This window comes from Nipponia nippon, unplaced genomic scaffold (genome assembly GCF_047370975.1).
Source record: "Nipponia nippon isolate SJK-2023a ecotype South Korea unplaced genomic scaffold, ASM4737097v1 scaffold_4, whole genome shotgun sequence".
NCBI classification, from domain to species: Eukaryota; Metazoa; Chordata; class Aves; order Pelecaniformes; family Threskiornithidae; genus Nipponia; species Nipponia nippon.
In genome coordinates, this window is record NW_028262358.1 from 35,331,989 (window position 1) to 35,349,575 (window position 17,587).

The following is a 17,587-nucleotide window of genomic DNA, read 5'->3' on the forward strand; positions in this document are numbered from 1 at the left end:
TCACAAGCAGACCCAATGCTCTAGTCAGAAAAAACACTACTCCTCCTTCATGTGGCATTGCTGCAAATCCCAAACCTTTCCAAAGAATTCATGGTTCCCAAACACAAAGTCACTCTAAAGGGAAAAAGATGAGGAAGCATCAGGAGGTGAAGTTGTCAGCAGTGTTCTCAAGTCCACAAAAGGAAGGCTGTATTCTGTCCTCCGTGTTCTGAACCTGCACTTACTTTGTGTAACACAATTAAACATCAACCCACTCCTAAAAACCCACTGCCCAGTGCTAAGGGCCAACTGTGAGACTTAATAGCCAGTGTTCTCTCAGTGCTAAGCAGGAAAGCCAACGCTCTCATGAGCACCGTAGCAAGAATATATCCCACTTAAATCTACACCAATATCCCAAAGGCTGCCAAAAAGAGCTTCTATCTGCTGTGCTTCACAGAGCAGGTTCTGAACTTCAGCAAAGCACAGGGATGTCAGAAAGGAGCAGGATTTCATAAGGCAAAAATGACAGAAACTATTTAGCACAAGCGGATATGGCAGAACATATATTCCTTTCTAATTTCCAAGAAGCAAAGAGCACACACACAGAGGAAGCCCTGTGCTGTCGCTGCACAAAACAGTGTCAGCAAATTCAAAGAACACCAATGAAGGGTTGAAACACTGTAATCCCTGGAGGACCTGGAAGGGGAAAAGTCAATGTAGCCACAAGCTCCAGAAACATGTCGATGCATCTAGCAAGCTGCCAGAGCAGGGATGGTTTATAAGGCCGTGGCCCAGCTGCTCCACACCCCACATGTGCATTTCAAGGCCCTCACTTAGGGGAAAGGTCTCATATTAGGTAACAAGAACAGAACCAGATGAAGTCCAGTAGACTTTTCCATGCCCATTAAAATTCAAGGCCTCAAGCTACCTATTCCCTTCCAAGCCAGTAAGGTAGGCTGCTGCAGTAGCTCCAGTACTTGGAAGAAAGAGAGATGAAAGGCCAGATTTACCAATAGATTTATATCCAAAGATATAAATAGAATCCTGGCAGGATTTACAAAAGCACCCAAACAGATTAGGTGTCTAAATCATCGCATGCAGGAGAAAGGGCTTCTCCACTTCAAACCACTCCACACCTCTCCAACCCCAGCCACCACAAGAAAACCCATTTCAGAGAGGACGGAAGCCCCTGCTGCTCTACAGGTTGCCAAGGGCCATCCCTGTGCAATCCACTTCAATGGTGACGGCACCCAAACTCCCACAAGTCTCAACAGTGCAACCTGCAATGGCTGCAGCTCTCGCAGAATGTAGGTCTGCCTGTTTCCCGGAATAGGAGCTGCCTCTTCAGCCTCACCTCTCCCTTCCCCCACTACATCTTTATTTTTCATAGACTTAATACTGTTTCATGGTACAACCCTCATCCTGCCACCGGTGGGCGGGTGAGTGGGGGAAAGGGGCCCTTTATAATTGTAGTGTTGCAATCTGCCAGCCCGGCCAGGCGGCCTGTTCCCGCCTGCACTGTATTAAATACCTTATAACTGATTACACCCCCATGGGGCATGATTAGCAGTCTTCAGAGAACAAAGTCTACTTTCATAAGAATAAGAACAGACACGTACTGCTAACCTACTACACAGCTGGGCAGGTGAGGAAACAGGGGAAAAAAGGGGGGGGGGGGGGGAGAGTTAACTGTATTGCTAACTCTATTCTTTTCCTTCCCTCCCGTATCCTAGCATCTCCCGAGTTGAGATTTCCACTGCCCTGAATTGTTCCCTTCAGACCTACCCCAGAAGATTCAGGCAACATAAGCTCATAAACAAACTGCCGCCCATGGAAGTCGGGCAAAGTCCTAACCTGGAGAGGTAAGGCCTTGAGGCAAGCGGATTGAGCTTTGCTCTGGGTGACAGCTATTCCTTCACACCAGTTCCCAGGAAAAGGGAAGGGTGAATTCCAACAGCAGCATCAAAAACAAGGAGAAGGAGGGAAAACTTGAAATACGATCACATACCCACGCCCCTCTCTAACCTCTGTATGTATCTGGAAAGTCTATGTAAGTAAGAGCAAAGCATCTAATTCAATCTGGAGGTTAAAAGCTCTCCAGAATCAGGTGATTTTTTTTTCTTGTGGGGAGAGAGGAGGCAGCAAACAGCAGGAAAGCCCTCTCCATCAGAGATAGATAGTAGGGATCCCCAAACACACACAGTCCACATGCATTGCCGCAACAAAGAACCAGCCTGATGGAAACTTAGCCAATCTGACATGAAATGACCTACAACTCATTAGCAGGTGTCTTCCAAATCTCAAATGCCCACACAAACAGCCACAAACATTATTTGGTGCTATCTGGCCTCCATCTCAGCAAAGCATGAAGAATGAAACAGACTGTACAGCCTTTCACCAAAAGAAATCAGAAAAATGGAGGCAACTCTGGGGCTCAAACAAGCCTAGGATGAGCCCTTCCAGCTACTCTCCCCAAACTTAAAACAGATGAGAGCAGAGTGGGAAGCTCCAGGAAAATTGTCTTATTTCAGAGGGATGCCTGTGCGGCAGCTTCAACAAAATAGTAAGAAGCCTTCTAACTGCGTCATTTTGGAAACAAGTCACCTGCGTTACAAAGAGCCCACTGGCTTTGCCCATGGCCCCGTGGATGCTCATGGTACAATCTGGAAGCACTTGTGTTCAGCTGATGCATCTATAAGGGGGTGCCTTGCTGACACATTCCACCCAGATTCTTACCCACCCAAGAAAGGATTTGTTGATGGAAACACCAACCCAGCTAAAAATGATCGACTTGTATCTGCTTTACTCAGCAGCTGGTCCTTCAGCCAGCACATAGGAGGTATCTGACTGTACTGTCTAGTCTCATTTGTACAGCAAAATCTGCATATTCTCTTTGTTACAGAAAGACCTGAAGGCACCAACTGACTTTAGGCTCTGATGTACTCTGCATTGATGTAAAAGCATCAATACATTTAGAGTTATCAAACAGATCGTGCTTCCAGGGTTTGGACAAACGGGAGGTTTCACCATAAACACAAGCTAGTCATTAGAAGCTCCAGGAGGTAATTTAAATTATCGCATCTAGCACAAAAATAGTTTTACTTTGGGAGCTGAAGTTGCAAAGCTGTAATAAATCCAAGTGACACAGTAAAACCTTTTATAAAAGCTGAAAACAAGTTGTGAAGCCCCAGATGGCCTTGTATATAATTTGATTCTGCTACCATGGGCTAGCAAAAGGGAAACCACTCTCTACACTGTTAAAAAAAGACCCAAAAACTCTATCATCCTTCTTCTCCTAGGAGACAGAAGTAGTCTGCTTGCCTTTTGTGTGTGTATATATATACACATGTAAAATATACAGAAATAATAAATATATAAATAAAATTTAAAACCCACACAGCTAACAATGATTTGTTCAATCCCCCACCACGCTGAGCAGCTATCAATCAGGCATCTGAGCTCAAATTGGAGCACTGCAATCCAACGCTCTCCCCTGACTGCTGTACCCTCACAGATACCCTGCACCCACCCCCCATGCCCAGAGTAAATTGCCTTCCACTGCAGAGAAGCACTCCCGCTATTCCGATACTGGTATTCACCACCAGGGCAAGAGACCCTAATTTAGCCCCGCACGGGCCTTCTGCAAACTGCTAATCCCCAATACACAGCTGTTTTTCAAATGTATGGGCATGAGCAAACCGTAAACGATTTATGGCGCGTGGCAGGAAGACTCCTGGCTCCCCGCGTAGGCGGGGTTTTGGGACAAGATCATGCTTGGACTAATGTTTATATTGCAAGTTGTCAGTCGGGTAGTAAATCATCTCTGGAGCTGCATAGTAATACAGCTCTCCCCATCCAGCTGGAGCCTTGACGACACTGAATCCTGTTACAGCCATTTCAGATACACCTGGGGACCTATTTACAAAGGCATCATCTAATCAAGGAAAAATGGATACACTTATAAGTAGACTGTACAGGAATTCTGCAGCCCAGCAAGGGTGATTTGCTTTCAGGAATCAATCCAACCTGGTACAAGAAGTTTCCCAGAAATGCCACTCTGTACTAGCCCCGTAAGAAACTGGACTGAGTGCCTACGCAGACATCTACTAACAGAGCGTATCATTAGCAAAATGCAGTCACCTGAGAAAATCCTTCTGAGCAAAGTTTTCATCTCCTAGTACTTACATAACCATAGTGCAAGCAACACTTAGAAATTCAGTTCTAAAGTTCAAAAAATATATTTTGCATACTTTAGTGCATGAGACACTTTCTGCTTAGAAGAATGAAACCACTTAAAGGTAGGATGTGAACTTGAAGTCCATTCTCAAGAAAAGTGACTTAAAACAACTCTAATTTTAAACAAATATCCTGCCGGTTTCGATTATTTTCTTTTCCCCCCATTTGAAAGGGCTGTGCACACAATACACTGGGTACAGATCTCCTACAGGTAAAAGGGAAGGGGGAAGAGTTCTCAATAAGGAAAAAATGATAAATAAAAACCCACAGGAAAAAACAGAACAGTAGAATTAACTGCAATCACTTTTCAGTTATGTGAGATAGACCAGATCTCAAGTCATCTCCCTAGAATATTTTTAACCTTCCTGTTGGGCAGCAGCAGAGACCTCACTAATGAACAGCAAAGCTGCAGGATGAAATCTGATTTAGGAGACAATGAAGCAAGGCATCTTTGGGAATTGTATAGAGCTTGTGCAGCAAGACATACCCAGGTCTAAATGCAGTTACCCTGAGTAGCATATGCTAAAATAACGGTCAAAAACCTTACTGCCACAATGATTATCTAATTATTATCTCGGGAAAATAACTTAGATTCTTTTGAAACAAATGCTATAAAGTAAAACTCTCCTGAGGCTTTTTACGAGCCTAAGGATAATTCCCCAATAGCTAAACTACCTCATCTGTCCCTTTTGATTTCAGAACCATTCATGCATGAGTGTTACATTAATGCAGCTGGACAACTGAGACTTTAAAAACAAGAGTAAGAAAATCCAGTTATGACTCCTACAACATTGCCAAAGCCAGCTTTATCGCAGAGCCAAAATACAAATATAGAACTCAACCAAAGACACAGTAGTCACTGTGGGACTCTCAGTTCTGAATTTGCTGACCTGTAGAAATCAGAAATTTAAACCAGTTCTCTCTTGCCACTAGCAGCAGGTCAGATCCTCCGTGCCTAAAAGCCAGCCTAACCCTTGCAGGAAACCTTACTTTCCAACCCCGACCCATTTCATTTTCTCAGCATCACAAAACTTCTGTGAAAGTCAGTAACGCTTTACTTACAGCCATTACACCTGCCACAAAAGGGTTACGTTGTGCCCTAAAGCACATGTTCCCAGAACAGCCCATAGGGAGGGTATCCATACAGGGATCTCGAGGTTTGTGTGACCTGCTCTGAAAATCCACACACACACACTCTTTTGTTCAGGAGTTCCCCTTGCGTTTAGGCAGACATTACAAACAAACACCTTTTTATACATATCTGCATACCACTGCCACTTACCTTTATTAGCCTATCCATCAAACCGATTGTATGCCTACTTGACCGAGCAGCACTGATTCTCTTGATCCTCAACACAGATTGTACACGAGCACAGGACACAGACTTTGTCTTCCTGGACACGAGTATGTTGAGGCTTATGCTACAACATATCGGATCTCACTTGAACAGCCTTAAAGCCCTTCCTTTCAGCCACCTTCCAGACTAAAGTCCACTACAAGATTGCAACGTGGAGAGGCCAAACTCCACGCATTTCTTCCCTCTTACAAGCAAGGCAAGAAGCACAAAGCGCTTTGCCTGACCACTCGGCATGAAGAGACAATACTTACACATCTTCACATTCATGAATAAGATAGTCCTCATCTATGGACTGCGCTGTCTTTCCAAGGACCCTGCTTTCCTCCAGCTTAAAATCCTCACTACCAGGCCTAATCAAAGCAACTGGAGTGCTTTGTGAGTTTGTGTTTTTTGGTTGGTGGTTTTTTTTTTTTCCTAATGCAGCTATCACAAAAAAGAAAAGTTAGTGGGCAACCTAACGCAGAAAATAAGTGTGATTCAATACCTTGCCTCTGACACAGACCAATATGAGGTGGTTTAGAAGATGGAGCAAGAAACCCCAGTGGAAAACTATGGAACAAACTGCCCTTTCTTCAAACCTTTACCTGTTAGAGATTGGGTTATGTCTGAAAAATACACCTTCCAAAACGAGTTTTTTAGCTAAAGCAAGTCTGAACATTTCCACTCATAAGTGCTTGATCTTTTCTGAATCCCGCTCAGCTCTTAGCCTCAGTGCTATTATGTGGTAGTGAATTTCCACAGATTAGACATCATGTGAAAATACTTTAAAATCATTATTCAGTTTGATGCCTATCAGTTTCACTGAATTGCATTCACCTCAACTGAAGAATACATGCCAGCTCCTTCACCTCTTCACAGTAGTCTTCCTCAGGCTTGGCACCCAGCATTGTTGAAAAGCAGAGGAAAACTGAGCCCACCCAAGTGATGCTTATCCTGCATTCCAACCATTGCAATGCTATTCTCACACTCCTACACGGCCTTCCACACCATTTCCTTCCTAAGCACAGCTCCCAGGAGGACACTCCAGAAAGGGAAGCTCATGTCATTCCAAATATGAGACAGCCTGCAAGCTGCTGCTCTTGGCCCTCTCTGTCGGAGCATATTAGCAATAAGACCATATGTGAACATCCTGACAACGAAGAGAACAATTTCCGAGTCTGGAACAAACAAGGGGGCAAAAAAGAGAAAAGATTAAGTCAAAAAGATTCAGCCAGATAAGGCGTTACAATCCGTGGAAACAAGCAAACTGCTCCTGGGAAGGGAAGAAAGGGGGGGTGGGGTGTCTCAGAGTGCCCACTTGCTTTAAACAAGGCAGGGCCCGACTTGCACTCTATAGCAATTTCACCATGTTACAGAATACACAGGACAGTGGATCACACAGGGGTCTGCTTCATTTTGAAGTCATGGCTTGGAATATCCTTTTCATCTCTCCTCTACTGAGCTTTAACACCACAGTATCCAAGCATCTTATAGACACTTATGGGCTCTTCCTCAAATCCCCAATAAGATGGCTGCTAATCATATTTTGCAACCAAAGAATGAAGAGCAAGAAACAGTAATGATCTGAACACGTTCACACAATAAATGTGTGGCAGAAATTAGGTATCCTACGTTGTAGTTCAGAATTCTGACCACAGGGTCATCCTTCCCCTCCAACCAGCTGTAAAGGTACTTCAATTTTAAAAAGTAACATTCTTCCTACTACAGTTACAGACCCAGCCAATCTAGATCTAAGGAAAAGCCCTCAGGCAGGGGAACTGGCAGAGAAACAGGATGGACGATTTCATGCCCTGAGGCATTAGCCCTGTTTGCACAGATTACACACATAGTTCCTATGCAGTCCTGTGTAAAATGAATTTCAGAGAGGATCATATTTACGCAGTTACTAGTGACTTGAAATACACACAGCTAGCACAAAATGCCACAAGCGCCCTCTCCATAGCTCAAGGTGTCATACAAAAAGGGGATATCTTCCCAACCAAAGCCTTCAAGCAAGGAGATGAACGTACGTAGCTTCAGGACTTTAAATTTACTCGCAAAGCACCAACCAAGTTGAACAGCCAAGAAAATCTGCTCTGTTATGACAATTCCAGTTCTTGACAACCCCAGTCAAAAGAGCAGAGGTGAGTCAAAAAGGTGTCAAGCCAGATCCTCATTTCTCAGCACAGGAATCCTGCCCTCAATCTGTATTACATGCAGACTCATTTGAGACCCCTACATGTTATATTTCTCCCAGCAACATGAAAGGCAGAGGGTTATTAGCCACTACTACATTATTCTTGTCACACTGTGCTGTAAAAGCTAGGCCGTTGCTAACAAGGACACAACACGGCTAATTTGTTATGATCTAGCCTCCAGAATTATTTCTCGGGACTATGCTGTAGATGTGGTGACACATGGAAATCTCACAGAGTCCAGCTTTCAGTGGATCCTCCATAAAACATAGCAGACATTTTAACATGTTAGGGAGCTCACCTTCAGAAAAAACATCAGCCTCCAGGACTCACAAGCATCAAGTCTACTTCGAACAACTACCAAAAAATACAGTCACATTTTACTGAAATTTGTTTATTTTGCTATTGCTCAAACAGCTTGGCTTTCTTCACCTTTTTAAAAGCACTTCATATGCCACACCAGCTGCCACAAATCTCTTCTCCAAGACAGCTCTAGTACCATTCACACCAGCACGTTGACCAAAAATCACTCATTGTTCCATCCGATTTTACTTAACCCGCTTTGGGACAAAAAGGGGGCCGACCTGCAAAGGACTATGCCTTTTTCACAGCTATAGTCTATTTCCCCTGCCTACTATGCCACATGATTATACTTAAGAATGGATGGTAGAGATAAGAATTCAGGGTTTTAAAGCTACAAAGCAAGTGACTTAGCAGCAGCCAACAAACTACTTGAAACAGATTGGAAAAGAATGAAAGGTCATCTTTGGTTCAGAAAGCTGGTTTAAGGATGCAAAAGGTATTGGCATGTAACTCATCCCCTCCTGACCCAATGCCTTGTTAATATTAAAGATGAAGATAGCCATGGGCTGCACTTTGGAACTGCTGGCCCTGCTGAAATGCATTCCCATGATTTCAAGAGCACTGGGTGCCTGGGAAGGAATGAAAAGCCAAAAGCTTCTGATACCACAGCTAAGACCTGCTAGCTGATTTAACATCCAGAAGCTGAAACACACTGTATGCAAAGCACTGTTGGGATGCATATGCTTTCTGCAGTGATTCATTAAGAAGTGAAGAAAAGAGAAAGGAGTTGTACTAAAAGTGATTTGACAAGTAACTGAAAGGTACGAACAACTCAAAGGACCGGCTGCTGGGTACCAAATAGCTGCCCCTCTAAACTGGATCTCAACAGTGAGCTCAGGAGAGGACAGAAAGGCCAGCGGTACACCTGCACCACCCATCAGGGGACCAGTTAAAATACAGGTGGAAAAAACAATGTGGTGGAAGAAATAACCTAACAGAACAGAGGATCACTAGAATTACCTAACTTTGGCATCGCAATTATTGCAAGAGCAGGATCATCGGAAAGGATTTCATTGGGATTCTTACTGGGTAGACCTCTTGTGATCACATGGAGAACACAGCTACTTCAGCACTGACAGAACAGACTTTAGACTGCTTCTCTGCATGGTGTGTAAAGAGCACTGGCTTGCATCTTTGGCTTGCATCTTCAATTGAGCTCTTCTTCCCAGAGGCTCTTACTGAATTCTTCAGGGTAACTCCCATTTCATTGACACCACTAGCCTCTCAATTCAGGCAATGTAGGCCTACTGTGATGCAAAGACCACCACAGAGAGGGACAGTTTTTCAGGTATGTAGCTCACGTATTCTCAAAAAATTCAAGTAGTGGGACCAAAAGAACACAGCCTGACTCAGCATCAGCTCATTCCTGGCTTTCTTACCTGCTGTCTGATGCTTCAGCAAGGATTCATTGCTTCCTCTTACGTAAGCCCTTTATCCCAGTTCCTTCTCTGAATCTGTAAAACAGAGATGCATACCTCTGAAAAGCTTTCTCCGGCACAGAACTATCTACATTTGATGGGTGATTCTTTTCAGCAGACAACCTCCACCTGGCATCTCTCAGATCTAGGTCATTCTCAGCCTTGCCAGACTTGCATGTCGTTTGCACACCCTGATGCCTACCAATGCAATCTCCTGCCCTTCTAAAAATCCGTTTATCAGCATTCAATCTTTTACTCTGCTCCGTGTGGTGTGCTCAAGCCTAGAGCCAGATGCAGTTCAGTATTTATTGTTCACCTGCTTTTCTTTACAGTCTTCCCACGTTCCCAGGGGCTGCTCACTAATTCTATAGGAGGAGGCATCCCTTGCACTAGAGAGTGTGTCCAGGCTGGCAGAGAATTTCCCATTCCCCCCTGCCAGGTTTAGCAACAGGGGAGCACTGCTCCCTCCCTTCCAACTCTGCCTGTCAGTTATACTCTGGTTCCTTAACACACACATGCTGGCCCAGACTTGTTCCACTTCGCAGCTCCAGCTCCAGCAGCGCTCCCTGCACAGATACTGCTTTCTCACTCCCCACACCACCTCCCTCTCCATCACCCAGACAAGGCTACACCCTGCGCGGACCCGGTTCGGCCTGCGGCTTCTGTGCCTGCTCTGCTCCCCACCACAGGTCTCCCCCCGGGACGGAGAGCTCCCGAATGCCCAGACGGCTGAGGCGGTAGCACTACCACCCTCCCCCACTGGAACGGTCCCTTCCCCCGGGGACGGGGCCGAGGCCGTGGCCCTGCCACCCTCCCGCACCCGGCCCCCACCTGCCGCCCGCCCCGCCCGGCTGACTCCCCCTGCCCACGGTGCGACCCGCCCGGACCCGCTGTCCTCGGGGGACTCGACGCCTCCTCCCGGCCCCGGGCCGCACACGGAGACAGGGAGAGCCCCCCGCTCGCAGGGCGCCGGCCCGAAGCCCGCCCGGGAAGGCCGGCGAGGCCCGGGGTCGCGGGGGGCCCCGCCCGGGCCCGGGCTCGGTCCCCAGCCGGTCGCGTTCCCCGCTCCCCGCCCCCGGGGCCCCAGCCCGGCTCTGACCCGGTCGGGCTCGGCTCCGCCCGGGGTCCCAGTGACTTTGCGGCCGGTTCTGCCCCGGTTCGGCCCCGCCTCGGGCCCGCCCCAAACTTTGCCCCCGCTCGGCCCGGCCCCACGCTCTCGCTTCAGGCCGCCATTTTGCCGCGGGGCACGCCGGGTAATCCGGCGGAATCCCCACGCCGCAGCGCAGCTGCGTCATCGGGCAGCACGGGACGGGGCGGGGCCCGGCGCGGCGGCGGCGGGCGGGAGGCGCGTCCCCCCCGTCACCGCGGCAACGCGAGGGGCGGGGCGGGCGGCGGGGTAGAGCGGCCGCGGGGCGAAACCAACGAGGGCGCGGGGGGGGGGGGGCGGGCCGAGCGAACCCAAGTGCCAGCGGGGGGGGACGGGACGGGGACGGTGCCCTCCCCTCGGCGGGCCCCTCCGCCTTCCCTACCGGCGCTGCCAGCGGGCTCAGGCTGCCGCCCGGCCGGGCCCGCTTGCCCTCTCCGGGCCGGTGGGGTCCGGGGCCATGGTAGCAAGCGGCGGGTGGTCCTTCGGGCGGGTCCGCCTTTGCCTGGGAAAGGTTTGCCGGGCTCCTTCCCCGCCAGGCCCCGTGGAGAGCGCTCCCCGGGCCCCCCAGCAAGAGGAGGCTCCCGTCGGGCCTTTGCCCGTGGGGACGCCTGGGGACACGGCCGCGCCACGCAGATTCTATAAATCTCCCTGATGAGACAAGCCGGCTCAAAAAGTACCGCCGAGGGCATGGGACGGGGGTCGTCCGACGAACTGGGACCCGCGTGCCCTCCAGTCGGAAACTGACAGGGCCAAGATGTCTTCGCGCGTCTGCAGGGGCGCGGGGACAGGCTGCGCGCTGCCTCGGGCTGCGTGGCTCTGGCAGAGGCCTCTCACCCGGCTGGGGAAGGATGCGGAGCCTGCTCCTGCTCCGGTTTGCTTCTGGAGGCTCCGAGAGAGCAGCGGGGCTGCAGCCCTTGGTCACCTCACCGGCTGCTCCCGAGGTTACGCAGATGTCCCGTACCAGAACAGACCTTGAAAAGAGGCATCTCAACCTCCGAGCTGATGAAGATGACAGCAAAACGGTCGTATAGGCTGGTTATGGCAATTAGAGCCTGTGGGTGCCCTCAGGACCCCCAAGTGGGCTCACGGTAACGGCAGGTGATCTGCCCTCTTCACGTCTTTGCCAGCCAGGACAATTCACCGGGAGGCAGTGTCCAGGATCAGCTCCTTCCCCTTGTTACATTCCTCGGTTCCTGAGAAACACCCTAACACTCTGAGGCATATCACAGGGAAGTATAACCCCATCCGTGGGGCCAGGTGGAGAAGGAGGGAAAGGGGGAGAGCAGTGAATGGAAAAATCCACCTAAACCCCCCAAGGACAACAGCCTGCTGCTTAAAGGAGAGGGGCTGAGGACAGTGTGTACTGGTCAAAGGTGGACAAGAGCTGGTCAAACCTGGACACAACTTAGGTAATGTGCTTTGGTCTTTATTTGCGAAATCATCCACTCTATTCTTCTAGCCTTGGGACTTCAAGAAGTCAATACATTTTAGTTTTGAACCAGCTGACCCCATTTATTCTGCTCTGAGCTCACACAGGTACTTTGTCCATTGCCTCTCATGCCTGGTGCATAGCCTTACTCAACCTTCACCCCCCCCCTTCCCTATTATCGTTTCTTATACAAACATCTCCTGAGTTGATATTCACATGGTAAATAATGGAGCTTAGTCCAGAGGAAATTTGCATGGTCGAGAAAAGTCCTGATAATATTTGGAAGATGTTCCCCAATGTACTACATTTACAAAGCCATCAGATTCGCATTCAAGTAGTACCAGGCTCGCAGCACTGCAAACTCTGCCCAAATGGTCCCTTCTCTTACACAATAAAAGACAGGTGCTCAGCAGGACCCCACTTCCATGACCTTGGGAATATTGTGCAAAAACGTCTGCCGCACACCCAGCAAGTGCCGTCTGCACCATGCCACACGTCAGCCAGGGATATTTCAAGAAAGCTTTCGGTACTTGTGCCCCCATAAATTCTGCAAATCCTCCCTGTGCCGGAGTCAGATAACAAGCAGAAGGACAATGGCTCCAAGAATCCAGGCTGCCCATCTGCTCTGCACTTCCAGATTCTTGCTTCCACAGCGCCAGCTGATGAAATTTTCATAGCTGATGAGGTTTCTCGTTTCCACCGGGCCTTGCTGCCTTGGAGCCTTCACAGTTGTGGTCTGTTCAGGTTTCCGTGGGTGCGCACTGATGGCAGCAATGGTTAGAGTCCTTTACTTTCTTTTGGTGACCTTTCAGAGTAGGATCTCCGAGCTTTTTGCAAGTCTAGGTGAAACAAGCCCTGCAGGAAGGAAAGAGCTTGATTTTCAGATGGTCTCAGCATTTACTGCTTCCATTAAACTTAACTCTTCTCAAAATCAGATCCCAAGGTCAGATAGCCAAAGGGAGATAGGAACTGAACTTGGGATGCCTGAACACCAGTCACCTGCTCTGAGCACCAAAAAACACTCTTTCCTCAGATCCCGAGGGCCTTGATTCCCAGTCCCTCTCCCTCTCTCTCCACACGCATCCGCCCTGCCTTTTCCCGTATCCGGTATGCTCGTGAGCTGGACTCACCACTGCCCTGAGCCCAGAGACGTGACATGATGCGGAAGCATGACGTTAGGTTACATTATATTCATTTGTATAACACCATTAATACCAAAGTGCTGCTCCCTGCTAGAGCCAGTTGCTTGCTAAAGCCTCTGAAGTTCAATTAACAAGCACCAGGTAATCTAACACTTGACTCCCAATAATCCTTTTATTTTAAGGGGCCTCTGGCGGATGTAAAGCCCCCAGCAAACAGTCCAGGAAGTACATTTGAGATTCTCTCAAATACCAGCTGAATTTATGACCCTTAGTGAAGAGCAGGGAGGAATCTCTTCAAAATACTTTCCAGCTGGCAGCACTTTATATAGACCCCTGTAACTGTATAAAAGGAACCCCCTGAGGGGCAGGTGCCACCCCGTGGAGGGACAAATCCCTCTAAAGTGCCTACAGTCTTGGCTGGTGAAGTAGATGCTGGAAGTAATGGCTCCTCACCAGAAGAAGGCAGTGCAGGCTTGGTCCTCTCAAGTTCCCCACCAGCTCAGGTCAAGCTGGGAAGATGGCGGGTGCTGGACCACCCTTTGGTGCCTGGTTCAGAGGCTATCACCTGCCTGCGAGTTGCATGAAGTCTTATTTTCTGCTGCTTGGATGCTGCAGTCCTGAAGGGACTCAGGAAACACTTGCATCCTCCGCTACTTCTCTGACTCCAGCTGTCTGAAGAGGCTGCACAGAGGATTCCCCACTAGACCTCAGGTGGGAAACCCTCAGAGGCAGAAGAGGTTTCATGGATGGATTGAGCCCACCAAAACAAAAAAAAAAAACCAAAAAAACCAAACAATACATGCCCACTGAAACAAAAAAAAACCCCAAGACATATTTTGAGCAGAGCTTGCACTCTGGGATATGCCAGTACAAGAGGCGCCCAGCACCCAAATGCAACAGCATCTCAGGAACAGTAAGAACAGTGAAGCACAGCCAGCCTGGGACAGCCGAACAAGTCTGTGGATGCAGAATTGGACAGCCAAACACATCCTGCCAGTATGCCTGGAGCATGCACCTACCAGAAAAATACAACCCACCAGTAAAACAGTTGCTAACAACACCCATGTGTATAATTCAGTCCATCCCGCTACATAAAGAGTGAGGGTTGGGGCTCAATTTTAACATGAAGACTCAACCCTGAAAAAAATCCTGGAATTTTTTCACAGGCAAACACTTTGCTGTCAGGATCCCCAGCAACAGTGGCTGAAGAACAGAACTGTGCTGACCCATCCCAACCCAAAATGCTGTTTGTCTTATGGGACTGCCTAAAGGCACCCGTCGTGGTTGGGATGTAATTGTGCTGGGCACTGCACAGAAAGACAAGCACACACAATATCGTGCCCCCGGGGCTTGAATCTCTGAATTGCTTGAATCTCTCTCAAAGCATCTCTGCCAATACAGGATGGAGAACAAAGGCAGAACTGGAGAACGATGACAGAAAACCACCGTCGCAGTACCCTGGCGCTTGGCACGGCTCGGTGGTCTCATGCCATCGTGGAGTTTGAGCAGAGAGGGATGCACAGCTCAGGTATTTCAAATGTATGTAGGGACACTTTCCCCCAACCTGTATACCTGATTAATACATTGCACATCAACACTTCCCCATTACAATTGCTGCCTATGCATATTTTGTATATTTATAAATGCGTATGTATAAAAATAAAATAAATAAAATAGATATCAGTGACCCCTACTGGCCATTTCTAACTAGCCATAAAACAGTGCAGCAACAGCTGGCTCTCTCCTCTTGGCCTGTCCCTAGTGCAGTCTTTCATCGCGGGGCAGGGAGCGCAGAGCCTGGCAGCAGTGGATTTGTACTCCGCGCTCGCCTTGCGCCAGTTGCATCACTCCCGGGGGGCAGGCAGCAGAAATCGGGGTCTTCTGGCCTCGAGTAGTTGGTTGTGGCATCCTCCTCATCCCTCTGCTCACCGCCAGCTCCATGCCACGTTCACCTGGTGAAGCAGTCCCAGCTCTTGCACTGAGCCCTGCAACTCTTATCCAGGGCCCTGCAAGGGACCAGGTACCGGGCTGTGACCTTATACAGGGTATTCCGCAAGAAAAAGCCTGCTTCCAGCTGGGACCCACGCCACGGTTGCCGCTGCTCCCTGGGGTGAGCTCCCCGTGGGAGGAGCTGCCCCAGCACTGCACAGTTTCTCCTCCCGCAGCCTCGCCTGAGCCCCGCCAACGCTCCCTGTAAAGCCTTTGCCCCAACGGGTGCTAAATCCAGCATGGGTGCTGCCGTGCAGCAGAGACTGAAGGGCAGTCGTCCTCCCACGCCAACAATTTAGCCTGGTGAAGGAGTGGAGGGAAACGGCACATGTGCCCGAGGGGCAAGACGGGCTGCTCCCAATGCAAGGCAAAACCCCATGGGAAGCAAAGGCTGGAGACATGGTGTCAGCCTCAGACCGAGACTTAAGGGGCTCCGCTTCCCTTCCCCTTTGTCAAAACTTGTTTAGCTTGTCATGCTAATAAAGTGTTTGAAATGAACCAAGGTAAAAGTATGTGGAGAGGAAGGGGGGGATGCCTCTTTCACTGGAGGGCGCAGGGAGGTGGCGGAGGGGTTAGGCGTGACGCTGGCTCTCCCCGGCGCGCATAGGCAGACGGGGCTTCACCCAGGCGTGGGGCAGGGCGCTCGCCCATGTGCGAGGGGAGGTCGCTGCACGCCGGAGTGTCGGGGATGGCACTTCACCAGGGTGCACAAATGGGGAGGAAGGAGCTGATCCCCCAAGCTCTGTGAGGGCAGAGCAGGGACTCGCAGGCTCTCTCAGGCAGAGGCACATGGCTCTGTGTCGTCTCCCGAGGAGCCCTTCTGTGCGCCTGGTGCGTGTCTGTAGCTCAGAGAGACCTTTTTTTTTTGTGAAATCTGCAGCGCTGCTCTCCCCGTGCAGCGCTCGTTGTTTATGGGGACGGGTCCAGGCAGGCCGGGGAGGAATTACCTTTCCCTAGGACACGCTTGGTGCTTGGCTGAGCACACTGCTTCCCTGCTTCACGGGAGCTGCTGAAGGCCAAGGAGCCAGTCAGTCTGCAATTAGCCTCTCCCCCAACACTCGTCCGCATCCCCTGGAGCTTGTAATTACGGACTCCCCTCCTCTGCACCCAGGGTTCAAGCCTTTCTAGGCACAGACCGTAGTTTCGTGAAATGACCTTGAAATTCACTGCAACAGGCTCTCCTGCCAGGTTTCGCTGCAAACGCGAAGATATGCCAACCTCTGTAAATACCCAGGAGCAAGCTCAGAGGCAAGCACCGAGGAAGCTCAAAACATTTGCTTCAAGAGACTCCTGTTAAACGCTTGCACGCTCCCGGTGAGATTAAGAGGTTTCATTGCTAGAGCTGCCAGCTGGAAAGGGAAATGGCGAGGACATAGCTGGAGGTGGACTGCAAGGCACCCACAAGTGTGTGCCAGCAAAGGGAAAGCCTGGCAGACATCTCCTTCCCATTCTGCTCCTTCCAGATCTCCTGGCACTGGGAGGCAGGTGGGGGGAACGGGTATACCCCCTGAAGTCTGTGCCCTTGGGAGAGCCCTGACATTAGCTGTCACACACACATGCAGAGGGAATCCAGAAATCACAGGGCAAAACAAGATCCTACACCTTCTCAATGAACTCACGTGGGTTTTTTGAAGGGGGATGACTCAGTCTTTTGAGCTGTGGGGGCTCAAGATAAGACATCTTTTCTCTAGCTACCCTCTGTATATACCTCCGCCTCTTTCCTTCCCTCTTCAAGTCTAACTCCCTTTGCCTCCAGGATTTAATCTTTTTTTTTTTTTTTTTTTTTTTGCTTTTGCTTTCCTGGCGGTTCTGTCCTGTCTTGGATAGAAGTACTGAGGGTGGACTCAGGGAGTCTATATCTCAAAATAATGTGTGACTTAAGCTTACTTTTCCATAGCAGATTTGGAGGCTGCCGGGTACTGAGCTCAAGTCCATTACAATGGCACACGCATTCTCCTGCACTCAGAGGATCTGTTTTAGCAGAGCAGCCCAGCAGACAGTCAGATATTAGCTGGTCCCAACAGAGCAGCTGCCTGGAGGCCAGTGCAGGGTTCAGACCCCCATCAGGAAGCAGCAGCCCTGATGATGAGGGACTCCCTGCAGCTGGCTCAGAGCAGAGGAGAGGTGAGTGCCTCCTCATGCCCAGCACCCTTCCTCTCCCAGGGCCAGGTCCACACGGCTCAGGGGAAGGTACAAGCAAATTTACAGAAGAACCTGCCCTTGTGGAAAGCTGTTCCTTACCCCATGGCCTGGGGCTTATCTTCAGTGCCCTAGAGCAGGAGGTTTTATAGCTCTCTGGAGTTCATTTCTATTTATTCTCACTATCTATATAAATGTCTAGTCATTTTTGAAA

The 17,587-nt window shown here is 49.4% G+C and overlaps 1 protein-coding gene across 1 annotated transcript in view; it reads right to left on the reverse strand.

The window, feature by feature from the left end:
* TJAP1 (tight junction associated protein 1) overlaps positions 1–10,772 on the reverse strand; it is a 39,948-nt gene extending 29,176 nt beyond the window's left edge. The window contains exons 1-2 of the mRNA XM_087774701.1: positions 10,627–10,772; positions 9,489–9,563 (exon numbers count right to left, since the gene is read on the reverse strand). The gene's annotated coding sequence lies outside the window, so the exon portion shown is untranslated. The remainder of the gene's footprint in view (positions 1–9,488; positions 9,564–10,626) is intronic.
* Between the last annotated feature and the right edge of the window lie 6,815 nt (positions 10,773–17,587).